This window comes from Canis lupus, chromosome 14, assembly GCF_011100685.1.
Source record: "Canis lupus familiaris isolate Mischka breed German Shepherd chromosome 14, alternate assembly UU_Cfam_GSD_1.0, whole genome shotgun sequence".
Classification (NCBI taxonomy): domain Eukaryota; kingdom Metazoa; phylum Chordata; class Mammalia; order Carnivora; family Canidae; genus Canis; species Canis lupus.
Window position 1 is genome coordinate 11206599 of NC_049235.1, and position 13389 is coordinate 11219987.

At 40.2% G+C, this 13389-nt stretch overlaps 1 long non-coding RNA gene and 1 pseudogene across 3 annotated transcripts in view; one reads left to right on the forward strand and one right to left on the reverse strand.

Moving 5' to 3' along the window:
- Positions 1–13389, forward strand: part of LOC102156199 — a 422250-nt gene that overhangs the window by 200554 nt on the left and 208307 nt on the right. The window lies entirely within an intron of this gene.
- On the reverse strand, positions 9617–11115 carry LOC482276 (annotated as a pseudogene).

Below are 13389 nucleotides of genomic sequence, written 5' to 3' on the forward strand. Positions count from 1 at the left end.
ATCAAATATATAAATTTCACCTATTCTAACCAAAGGTTATAAATCTGACATTTTCAGGTACATCAAAATCTATTCCTGTGACACATGTTTTACTGTAGTTGCAGAAGAGAAATCTTGAAAGGAAATTAACAAAACAAACTTTTTCTATATTCCTTGGACATTTCTAATGAAAGCTTATTGAGAACAATTTTTTTCTTTTTCTTTTTTTTTAATTATTTATTTATTTATAATAGTCACACACAGAGAGAGAGAGAGAGAGAGAGAGAGGCAGAGACATAGGCAGAGGGAGAAGCAGGCTCCATGCACCGGGAGCCTGGACGTGGGATTCGATCCTGGGTCTCCAGGATCGCGCCCTGGGCCAAAGGCAGGCGCTAAACTGCTGCGCCACCCAGGGATCCTGAGAACAATTTTTTTCTTATTGGAATTGCTAAAAATATTTTTATAAGGATGGACAAAGGCAATTATACTTCAGTGAGACAGCAACTAGCCAAACATACCCAATTGTGCCTATATAATTAATTTAGAGAATAGGCTTAGATCTTTGAAATTCTGAATGGTTCATTACAACCAACAATAATAAGTAGAAAGCAGATATCTTTCAAGCTACAGATACTGAAAATTTAGCAGGGGATAATTTTAAAAGTTTGAATGTTGTTTAAAAATGCCTACATTGCTAAATAAAGATAAAACATATGCATTTCAAAAGTATAATTAATATTTACTTTATTAAACATTAATTAATATTCCCTAAATGTAAAAATCCTGAGGCCTTCCATTTAAATACTAACAACCTAGACAATATGTGTTCTGAGATTCTTTCCTATTAAGAAAAAGAATCTGTAATTATAATTTAAAACAATTTTAATTCCCAAGGGTAAAAATAGGAATATCAAATAATGGCATAAGAAGGAAATATGAAGAACTTCTGGGAAGGAGACAAAGTTTAGCTTGTGACTATTAATGACTCTTTAACACATAAATAAATTATGTGGATGTCATAATCCTAAAAAGGAAAACAATATGACAAAGTCCTGATAGGTATCTCTATCTAAATCTACATATCTAAAGACATTTCAAGTCAAATCTTAAAAGATATTGCTTGAACTTGACAAAATGATCACAAAATTCATGTAGGAGGGAAAAAAATCGTAGAATTAATTTGAGTAAAGAAACATAAAAATACAAGGGAATGGAGATATGCTTGATCATTTTTAAACTGCATTTTAAAGTTGCGATCCATCCAGTCCTTGTTCTCTTACATGTGTTTCTGTAAGAAATAGGTATTTTGACCCATATTGGGAGGTTCAGAATGCAGATACATGATAGACTGGGTGTGTGCAGTAAAGGCAGGTATTTAAGAACTTGCTTCTTATTCCTCCACCAGTATCAAAGGATGCATCACATCCTTTGTGAGCAAAGCAAAGTAAGTGGCCATCAGTAAGAAAAGTACAAAACAACACTTTCTTAAATGTAAACAGTTTTTTTTCTACTCTCTTTCCAATGTCATCCCTAAGATATGTTATTTAGTTTGAAATAAAGTAACTTTCAAATAACTGAAATAATACAAGTGAGCAATACTGACCTTTTAACTGTAACTGGAAAAATTTTCAGATCACCCAATTTTTTCAATGTATATTCATTAAAATTCAGAGGTAAAGCTTTAATGTAACTTAGTTCAAATTTGGCATACCTTATTCAGTAAGATATTTCAAACTATTTTGTAAAAAGGACATATTTATACCAATTACTGGTGATCTTGATTTTATTTCATGTTATAAAATGTTGAATATTTTCTATCTCCTACTATCAAAAAAATATTAATTCCATGCCAGTTGCCAGATGGATTATATTTTGGCAATATGTGTTTTTCTCTTTTTTTCTTTTTCCCTTTTTTAGCCTACAGGAAATGTTTGATCATGGTAACTAATGAACTTAATGAACTCTGATATTTATATTTGGTTCACATTTAATTATTTCTAAAAGCCGAAGTCCAAAGTTTATTGTGCACACAGTGGTGGGCTGAATTATTTCCCTCATTCTCCATTCCTCCCCATATTCAGATTCCTAGCCATGCAGCTGTGCTGAATGCTTTTCTCTAGGACCCAGCATGATTTCCCACTCCTCAGTTTTCACTTTGTGACCTGCTGTGGCCAACAGAATGAGAAACCAATAAGCCAATTTCTATGCTAAGCCATAATAAGAAGCTGAAGCTCTTGAAAGCACTTGCTCCTTCTTGTTTCTGCCATCACCTTGTGAAAGACATGCCCAGGCTAACCTGCTCATCTTAGAAAAAACAGTTGAATGACGTGCAAAAAAGCTGGGCCACGCCTCTGAACCCAGCCTAGATCAGCCTACTCCCAAACAAATTAAGGAGCTTTCCTAAGAAGAGCCACCCAGTCCAGGCTAGCCTAGATCAGCGGATACTAGAAATAAATATAAGAAATAAATGTTTATTGTTATAAGACACTAATGTTATGTGGTTGTTTTGCAACCATACTGTATCAATAGCTTATTGATAAATCCTCATATATATACTAAAGGATCTTCAAATCTAATCCTATTCCTCCCACTTTAGAAAGAACTTACAGTTTTAGCTAAACATTTCACTACATTTTTACAAGTTAAATAATAGGCAATGGTTTACTGATTGTTTTCATTGTTTTCATCGCACATTAATTACTCATGATTGACCTCATTTTAATCCTTATGACTGCTTATGGAAGTCTCTCTATAATTTATTTCCTCTAAGCTTTTGATAATCACACTTGAAAAGTGAATTGATACATTTGCTTGAATTGAAACATGAAGGCAAAATTTTTCTGACAGAATGTAAGTCTGATTAGCTTGGGGATACTATGGTGATCAGTTTGTAGGACAGACAGTCTCCATAAATTTAATGTGTCAATTCTACAATGCCAAGGCATTGATAAAAATATATTTAAAGCATATAATAAGATAAAAAGAATTTAATACAAGAATATTATATTAGGGGGATCCCTGGGTGGCTCAGCGGTTTGGCGCCTGCCTTTGGCCCAGGGCGCGATCCTGGAGTCCCGGGATCGAGTCCCCGCGTCGGGCTCTCGGCATGGAGCCTGCTTCTCCCTCCTCATGTGTCTCTGCCTCTCGCTCTCTCTCTCTCTCTTCTCTCTATGTCTATCATAAATAAATAAATAAATCTTTAAAAAAATATTATATTAGAAAGAATACAGTAATATGTTTTATTTTTTTTCTATCTCTTTTGTGTGTGTGTTGGATTAAATAAGATTCTTCTAAATAAAAGAGTAACAGATAGAATTTATAGTCATTTGGTATGTGTTTATAAATTGTTTTTGATTACATCCCAAATACTGAGAAAGTATGGACTATAATGACAAGTAACAAATCATGTTTCAAATCAAATCCAAGCCAGGTGGTTTCCAATTCTTTGCTTTTGCCAATTTGAAATAAGACTTAATTAACAACGGCTAAAAATAATTTTTGGTGATATATCATTGTGATGTTGGCCTTCAAAGATGTGTGAAACAGTCTATAATTAAAAATAATTTTTGATAATAGATCACTGTGACTTCTGGCATTTAAGGATTTAAGTGACACATCTATGAAAAAGAAATAAATCTGCTCCCCTATACTGATTTCTATGAAAATAATTTTTTTCTATTCACATCTATAAAAACAAATCAGAATATAATTTATGTAAAACTCTGTCCACGCTAGTAATTTCTTATGCATTCAGAGACAAAAGCTAATTGAATAAAAGTCACTAATCTCAATAATAAACATTAAAATTTTCTTTTCATGTTCAATAATGATGTAGTGATTTAATACTATATTTATGATGCACAGTAATAATACTAATAACTTCAGCTTGAAAAAATTTTTGAATGTTTATAACCCTTCAAAGAAATTTTGCTCTTACCATACATATCTTTTCTTTACAAAGAATAATGGTGGGATTATCAATAAAAGTCTTTCAAGAACAAAAAATAGTTTATATTGAGGTAAAATTTTATGGTTAAAATAGAACTGAAATATGATTCAAGGGAGAATAAAGCAAAAGTCATAAAATTCCTTAATGTTCAGTAAGAAATTGTTGATGTATTGTTTAGAATCATTTTGGTTATTTAAATTTCACTGGATATTTAAAAGAGTACTATAACTATATTTTTATCAAACCATTGATGCAGGCTTTGAGAGCCTCTGGGAGGCTCTTGACATTCTGTTAGCAAGCATCCAAATCTTTCTTTCTTGCATTATTGCCAGTATTCTGTTTGAATCATTTATTTATGCTTTAGGCTGGAAAAGAGAGACCCTTGGGTTGCCAGTGAGAAAACAAAGTATAGATAATGAATAGAAAATAAATAGGCCAGTATTGAAAGATAAAACCCTACTACATTGTATTTATGGATAGTGGCTAATTTTTCCTGAGCATTTGTCATGTTGCAAGTTCTTTTTTTTTTTTTTAAAGACTTTATTTATTATTTATTCATAGAGACAGAGAGAGAGAGAGGCAGAGACACAGGCAGAGGGAAAAGCAGGCTCCATGCACCGGGAGCCCAACGTGGGACTCGATCCCGGGTCTCCAGGATCGCGCCCTGGGCCAAAGGCAGGCGCCAAACCGCTGCGCCACCCAGGGATCCCCTCATGTTGCAAGTTCTATCCACATTTAATAACTCATTTAATCTTCACACCTACACATGAGGTAGACACAGTTGTTAGCCCCATTATACAGATTAAAGCTGGGGCTCAGAGAAGCTAACTAATACAGCCACCATTCTGTAGTCACTCAAAGTGAGATAGCCACAGAAACAAAGGCCATCTCAATTAATACTCCACTACACTGTGGGAAAGGCAATGGCTCTTTACTTTGACTCTCCCATGATCCCTTGACTAATACCTTCCACTCACTTCACTCTGCCCAGAAAGGAAAGACAGGAAGAATGGATATCAAAGATTATTACTGATGATCTCTGGATGATAGTTTAACCAGTAATTTTTATTTTTGTCATTCTTAATTACTGATTTTTTCTAAATTAAGAGGGGGAGAAAAAGATGTTGAATAAGCTTTGTTCAGAAAATAGTCATTCTCCTTCCCCCATCTCCATAAAGAAGCAAACATTTCTATGGAATTGGAGCTGGACTTGGCCAGAGGAATGTGGAAAGACATGATTGTAGTTTTGATACTAGCCATTCTGACTGGTATGAAGTGATATTTCACTGTAGTTTTGACTTGTGTTTCCCTGATGATTAGTGATGTTGAGCATCTTTTCATGTGTCTGTTGGCCATTTGTATGTCTTCTTTGGAAGAATGTCTATTCAAGTCCTCTGCCCATTTTTTTTAAATCTGATTTTTTTTGTTTCTTTGGTGTTGAGTTGTATGAGTTCTTTATACATTTTGGATATTAGCCCCCTTTCAGGCATATTATTTGCAAATATCTCCTGCCATTCAGTAGGTTGCATTTTCATTTTGTTGATGGTTTCCTTCACTGTGCAAAAGTTTTTCAGTTGAATATATTCCTAATAGTTGATTTTTGCTTTTGTTTACCTTGCCTGAGAAGACACTCCCTCATGCACCATTGGTGGAAATATAAATTGGTGCAACCACTATGGAAAACAGTATGGAGAGTGCTCAAAAAATTAAAATAAAAATACCTGGTGATCCAGTAATTCTACTACTGACTATCTACTCAAAGAAAATGAAAAAAAAAAAAAAAACTAATTTCAAAAGATATATTGCACCCCTATGCTTATTGCAGCATTATTTACCATAGCTGAGCTATGGATGCAACCTAAATGTCCCTTTATAGATGAATGGATAAAGAAGACATGTAATAAATATATACAATGGAATATTACTCAGCCAAAAAAAAAAAAAAAAAAGAGAGATCTTGCAACAACAGGGAAGGACCTAGAGGGTATTATACTACGTGAAAGAAGTCAGACAGAGAAAGACAAATACCATATGATTTCACTTATATGTGGAATCTAAAAAACAAAACAAATGAACAAACAAGCAAAAAATAAACAAAAAATAAAAAACAAAGACTCATAACTACAAAGAATAAACTGGTGGTTTCCAGAGGGGATGTGAGGGTATGGGCAATAAGGACATTAAGAGAGGGATTAATAGGTACAGACTTTCAATTTTAAAATAAGTAAAACACAGAGATGAAAACTACAGTCAATAATATTATAATACTGTTGTATGATGACAGTTGGTGACAACATTTATCATGTTAAGCATTGAGTAATATATAGAATTGTTGAATCACTACATTGTACACCTGAAATAATATAACACTGTCTGTAAACAATATTTCAATAATAACCAAAATTTATTTAAACAAAAAAAGTGATGATAAGCCAGTCCCAAGCCAAAGCTTCAAGTGGCATCTCTCATTTGTAACTACTCATCTAGGTGCTTCCATCCTCTGCCAAGAGAAGATGCCTCAGATAAGAAGATGCCCATCCCCAAACTGTAGACAGAAGCAGAGATAACCCAGTCCTCCTGTAGACATAAGAAAGACATGCCAGTTATATTTTGAGGTTGGGGTTGAGTTTTGCAGAGCAAAACTGAGGAATATGATACATGTCTACTGTGTTTAAAATCTTCTCTTTAATTGTTATGCATCTTATACATATATTCCAAAATTAATTCCACAAATAACAGATTTATAAACTGTCTCTAGTAATACATTTCTTCGTCATTGACACTGCTCATGAATCTCCAGTGTTTTTGTTCTCTGATCATCTAATTCATTCATGGTGTTTGATTTTACATGTAAATGAGATGTTGATTCCACAAAGAAGAGCTAGAGCTAGAGCTTATTTCCTGAAGCACTATATTCTGCACTCTACCTCCACACAGCCCTTTGCTCGCCCCATGTAGAGAGGCTAGCTGTGCAGCTCCATTCTGTCTGCACTTAAAACAGCCAAGGGTTGCCGGAAGTCCTAATGGCTGCAAACGATGAGGTGAGATTTCAACTTTCTGGCAGTTGGATGCACTTGGTTAATAACCTTGCACACCATGGTACTGTTTTTCAGTGTGCCTCCAATAGGACTAAAAATCCAGCTTTAAAAAAAATCTTGATTTGTTATTTGTAAAACTTTCGAGATTTGTCACTTCTCTAACTAGTGTCAAGTGGTCATTTTCCTAAGTGGGGTGCCATCCAAGATCCGCCTGTCTTTTTTAAGAGTAAGGCCATGACTGTGTGTTTGGGAATGAGAATCAAACTATAACAGAAGTTTGTTTGTTTGTTTTCTCCTTTACTCACTATCCTGGCCTACTTATACAAGTAGTTTCAAAAAAAGAACAGAGATACCCATGATGAATCTGAATTAACCAAAGAGGCCACCTACAACTTTAGACAGCAGGACTCAATCTGACTGATACAGAGGGTGGGGATGAAGAAAGGTTGCTAACAGATGCTTCCCTAACAGAGAACTGGCAGATTGGGATATGTTCAAACTTAAGCTTTTATTCTATTATTCTCATTATGCCCCAGTTTTCTTGACAAAACACCATTGGAGATCTTCTGTTACTGAGAGTCCTAGGTAAAGCTTCTGTGAGATTGCCTTCTGTTATTCAGAGAAAACACTTTGCCACAGAAGACATTTTTTCAAGTGGAAAACATCCCTTCCTTAAAAGGAATCTATGCCTTTAATTACCTCACTTGGTAGGCAGTCTGTACAGTTAAAATCTATCTGTCTATCTATCTATCTATCTATCTATCTGTCTACCTATCCATCATCTATCCATAAAACAATAACCTCACCTATAATTGTTCCAGGTTGGGAGATTATACATATTCCTTTTAACTGTAGAGACTGACTACCAAATAAGGTATAAATAAGATAATTACATATATATATATATAAAATATTAGTAGGACACAGGTCTAAAGAGACTAAAAATAATGAATACAGATGAAAGGAGGAGATACTGATAATTTTTGAGTTCTATAACTTATTTTTAACAGAAACAACTTCTTTGAAAGGAAATAATATTTAGTAAAACCTTTCAGATTAAACCTATTAATGGCAGTAAAATTGAATTATATAAATTCTATTAATGTAACAGATGCTTCCCAGCTGAATCTCTCCCTGATATTGTGGAAAACTGCTCATTTTCACAATCACTTTCTGTAAGGGAATTGTTAAAATTGGTTTAACTCTGTTAAGTCAGATAACTGAGATTACCAGTTTTTAAGCTACAAAAAAATAAATAGAAAAATTATGATACTCAGTCCTGTAGCTTATGATGTAAAAGAACACCTAGGCAAGATGTTTAATGTCCATAAGCAAAAGCATTTTTTGCAAGTCATGTCCAAACAAAGTACCTGACAAAAAGTAGGCACGCAACAATGTTTTCTTAACTAAATTGACTAGATGGGATCCCTGGGTGGCGAGCGGTTTGGCGCCTGCCTTTGGCCCAGGGCGCGATCCTGGAGACCTGGGATCGAATCCCACGTCGGGCTCCCGGTGCATGGAGCCTGCTTCTCCCTCTGCCTGTGTCTCTGCCTCTCTCTCTCTCTCTCTCTCTCTCTGACTATCATAAATTTAAAAAAAAATAAAAAAAAATAAATTGACTAGAGCTTTTTAATTTTTCTAATTGTATGTTAAAGAAGTTATTAATTTGACATCTGATCTGCTCCTGTTCTTTCTTGACCCTGTAATTTTGTCTTGAAATTTTAATTTAGTAGAAGAAAGAGCATTGACTTTTTTTAAAAAGGGGAATATCTAATATTTAGTGAGGAGAATTACTATTTGATTAAATTTAAGCTTGACCTGGGGGTAAGGTGATCTGCATGGAAATGGGCTGGAATGTAGAATCACAACCAAGATGATTTCCCAATAGAAATTCCTGCTTGCTGTAAAGAGACATAGAAGTCAAAGGCTCAATCTTCAAGCCTACTCTGCTCTTACTAGGTCTGTGTTGCTGGACATGTCACTAAACTTTAAGTTTCAGTTTCTCTGAGCTACTTAACTCAGAGAGGTTTTGTGAAACTAAAGTCGTGTTTGTAAAGTGCTTAATGCAATGCCCAAAATAAATTAATAATGTTATCCTCTATTGTTTGTAAGAAGGATTCAAAATTAATTTTAGCTACCAATCTACTTGGCATCCCACCTGCAAAATTTAACCCAAGGCCATGAGGTGTTGTTCTTTGGCACTATTATATATAGGCTCAGTGGAGTGGATGTATCACTGTCAGACACAGTGGAGGACATACGGTGAGTCTTGACAGAGACTATGAGGGTGCTGGGCCACAGTGGGCACTGCCAGGTTTAGGAGACTTTTACAAAGGGGATCCAAATGGCTTGGATGATAAATAGGCAAAATACTTTGTCTACCTTTGTTTTTTTGTTTTTTTTTTTTTTTTGGCGGGGGGGGGGTGCTGGCAGCGGCTTTATTTGGGAAAAGACACTTGAATTGGCTTTCGGTTGGGGGCATGGACAAGAAGGGGTACCCAGGGCAGTAGACTCCCCCTAAGGGTAGGCTGGGGATCGGGGCTGAGCCTCAGGCGGGTCTCTCCTACTCGAGGCCCCCTGCACAGCTCCTTCCCCCAAAGGCTTCATGGGGCCACAAGAGCAAGGAGGCTGGGAGGGCCGCGGTGGCGGTTCACTTGGGCAGAACGTCAGACCACGCAGACACCAGCTTCCCATCGCGAGTCTCGATCTTCTCCACAACCGCGGCCTTGGAGGAGCTGCTGCGGCTGAAGGAACCGCCGGGCCGAAGCTGGACTGGAAGGGGCTCTGGCCGTAGCTGGGGCGGGGGCTTGTGAGGCCCCGTAGGCCAAGCTCAGGCCCCGGGGTAGCCGCTGGTCGTCTTCCTATGGATGCTCGTGTTCTGCATCCCAGGCTCCAGCCGGCTCTCCTCGCCCCCGCAGCGTGGGTCGGTGGCGATCTCCCATCTCGAGGTCCGGGGCCAGCCTCACGTTCAGGAGCTCCCGGTGCTCGCGCAGCTGCCGGGCCATGTCCCGCTCGTCCCGCTGCAGGGCGGCCTCCGGCTCCGGCCCGGCCACCTGGGCATTGGCGTCCTTGACGGCAGCTCCCCGCGCGGCTCGGCGTCGGCCACGGCGGCCTCCGGGGCAGCCCTCTGGTTTCTGAGGGCCTCGATCTCAGCCCGGAGGCGGCGGATGCTCCGGTTCATCTCGGAAATAGTCTTCGGGCGACGGAGGTCATCCCCGTGCTTCCCGGCCGAGGTCTGCAGCTCCTCGCACTTGATCCGGTGCATGGTCTCGGCCTGCGCCCGCCTGCGGTGCGCGATGTCCTCGTTCTGGGCCTTGACCTCGGCGGTGACGCCGTCCAGGTCCAGGGCGCGGCTGTTGCCCCTGGACGGCACCGCGGACGGGTCCGAGATCTGGGACTGCAGCTCACGGGTCTCCTCTTCATGCCGCTGCCCTGAGGATTGATCTCGTCGGTCAGCCCTTCCCGGCGGGGCTCCAGTTCTGTCTTGTGCATGTAAGCTTCATCCACATCCTTCTTGATGAGCACAAATTCATTCTCCAGGTCTCCACGCAATTTGATCTCATCCTCGTATTTGTTCTTGAAGCCCTCCACGAGCCCCTGCAGGTCGCCAAGCTCCACTTCCAGCGTCAGCTTCTCCTGCGCCGGGGTGTCCAGCTGCCTCCGGAGGTCGTGGATGCAGCTCCCAAACATGTTGTCTGTGCTGCTCCGAGCGGTTTTCTGCTGCTGCAGGAGGCCCCACTTGGCCTCCAGGATTTTGTTCTGCTGCTCCAGGTGTCTGACCTTGTCGATGAAGGAGGCAAACTTGTTGTTGAGGGTCTTGATCTGCTCCTTCTCCTGGGTGCGCACCACCTGGATGTTGGGGTCCACCTCCAGCTTCAGGGGGCTCCGCAGGCTCTGGTTCACTGAGACGGCCGTGATGCCCCCCACGGCCCCGGGCCCGCCGTAGCCCCCGACCACACTCATGCTGCTGTTCAGGCCACCCGGGAAGCTGCCGCCGCAGCTGCCCACCCGGGAGAAGGCGGAGGAGCTGATGCGGGAGCCGGGCCCGCGCGTGTAGGAGCGGCTGCTGAAGGCCCGGGGGCTGGAGGTGGACACCCTAGCCTTGTAGGATCTAGCCTTGTAGGACTTCTGGGTCACCCTGATGGACATGGTGGAGGCTGGAGTGGGGGCGAGGAGGCAGAACCTGACAGAGGTTGCAGAAGGAGCGCAAGGAGCCGCTTCTAGGTGGGCTACCTTTGGTTTTATACTTGTACCTAACATGATGCATATGTATATTCTTTTTGGGTAAATAATTTGCCATTTGACTGCACAAACACCTATCAGTCTGATAACAGAGTTTTACGGAGCTTCCCCGTATTTTAACCAGATTAGATTTGCCTTCCAGGGCAGAGAACAGGGATGGAGGCATATGTGACAGAACATGCACAGAGTGCGGGTTTTTTTTCAGATCATCGAATGTGGAGGCCAAGAAATATCAAGGCCATTCCACCTCAAGTTTAGCATTAGCACAAGTACAGCCATCTTAGGCCCCTGTGAATAAGAGCTGAACTTTATAGGAAAAACTGCAGAATGAATCCCATATCAGAAAGACAACAGAGCTCAGAATTGCACTGGGCAGATAATCCCGTATCAGAAAGATAACAGAGCCCACGCCCGTGGTAGAAAGTCCCATATTAGAATGAGAACAGACTGTATCCTTTGCTGTGCAAAAGCTTCTTATCTTGATGAAGTCCCAATAGTTCATTTTTGCTTTTGTTTCTTTTGCCTTCGTGGATGTATCTTGCAAGAAGTTACTGTGGCCGAGTTCAAAAAGGGTGTTGCCTGTGTTCTCCTCTAGGATTTTGATGGAATCTTGTCTCACATTTAGATTTTTCATCCATTTTGAGTTTATCTTTGTGTCTGGTGCAAGAGAGTGGTCTAGTTTCCTTCTTCTGCATGTGGATGTCCAATTTTCCCAGCACCATTTATTGAAGAGACTGTCTTTCTTCCAATGGATAGTCTTTCCTCCTTTATCGAATATTAGTTGACCATAAAGTTCAGGGTCCACTTCTGGGTTCTCTCTTCTGTTCCATTGATCTATGTGTCTGTTTTTGTGCCAGTACCACACTGTCTTGATGACCACAGCTTTGTAGTACAACCTGAAATCTGGCATTGTGATGCCCCCAGCTATGGTTTTCTTTTTTAAAATTCCCCTGGCTATTCGGGGTCTTTTCTGATTCCACACAAATCTTAAAATAATTTGTTCTAACTCTCTGAAGAAAGTCCATGGTATTTTGATAGGGATACAGTCAACAAAACTAAAAGACAATCTACAGAATGGGAGAAGATATTTGCAAATGACGTATCAGATAAAGGGCTAGTTTCCAAGATCTATAAAGAACTTATTAAACTCAACACCAAAGAAACAAACAATCCCATCATGAAATGGGCAAAAGACATGAAGAGAAATCTCACAGAGGAAGACATAGACATGGCCAACATGCATATGAGAAAATGCTCTGCATCACTTGCCATCAGGGAAATACAAATCAAAACCACAATGAGATACCACCTCACACCAGTGAGAATGGGGAAAATTAACAAGGCAGGAAACCACAAATGTTGGAGAGGATGCGGAGAAAGGGAAACCCTCTTACTTGTTGGTGGAAATGTGAACTGGTGCAGCCACTCTGGGAAACTGTGTGGAGGTTCCTCAAAGAGTTAAAAATAGACCTGCGGGGATCCCTGGGTGGCGCAGTGGTTTGGCGCCTGCCTTTGGCCCAGGGGCGATCCTGGAGACCCGGGATCGAATCCCACGTCGGGCTCCCGGTGCATGGAGCCTGCTTCTCCCTCTGCCTGTGTCTCTGCCTCTCTCTCTCTCTCTGTGATGACTATCATAAATAAATTAAAAAAAAATTTTTTTTAAAATAAAAATAAAAATAGACCTGCCCTATGACCCAGTAATTGCACTGCTGGGGATTTACCCCAAAGATACAGATGCAGTGAAATGCCGGGACACCTGCACCCCGATGTTTCTAGCAGCAATGGCCACAATAGCCAAACTGTGGAAGGAGCCTCGGTGTCCATCGAAAGATGAATGGATAAAGAAGATGTGGTCTTTGTATACAGTGGAATATTCCTCAGCCATTAGAAATGACAAATACCCACCATTTGCTTCAACGTGGATGGAACTGGAGGGTATTATGCTGAGTGAAGTAAGTCAGTCGGAGAAGGACAAACATTATATGTTCTCATTCATTTGGGGAATATAAATAATAGTGAAAGGGAATAGAAGGGAAGGGAGAAGAAATGTGTGGGAAATATCAGAAAGGGAGACAGAACATGAAGACTCCTAACTCTGGGAAACGAACTAGGGGTAGTGGAAGGGGAGGAGGGCAGGGGATGGGGGTGACTGGGTGACGGGCACTGAGCGGGGCACTTGAC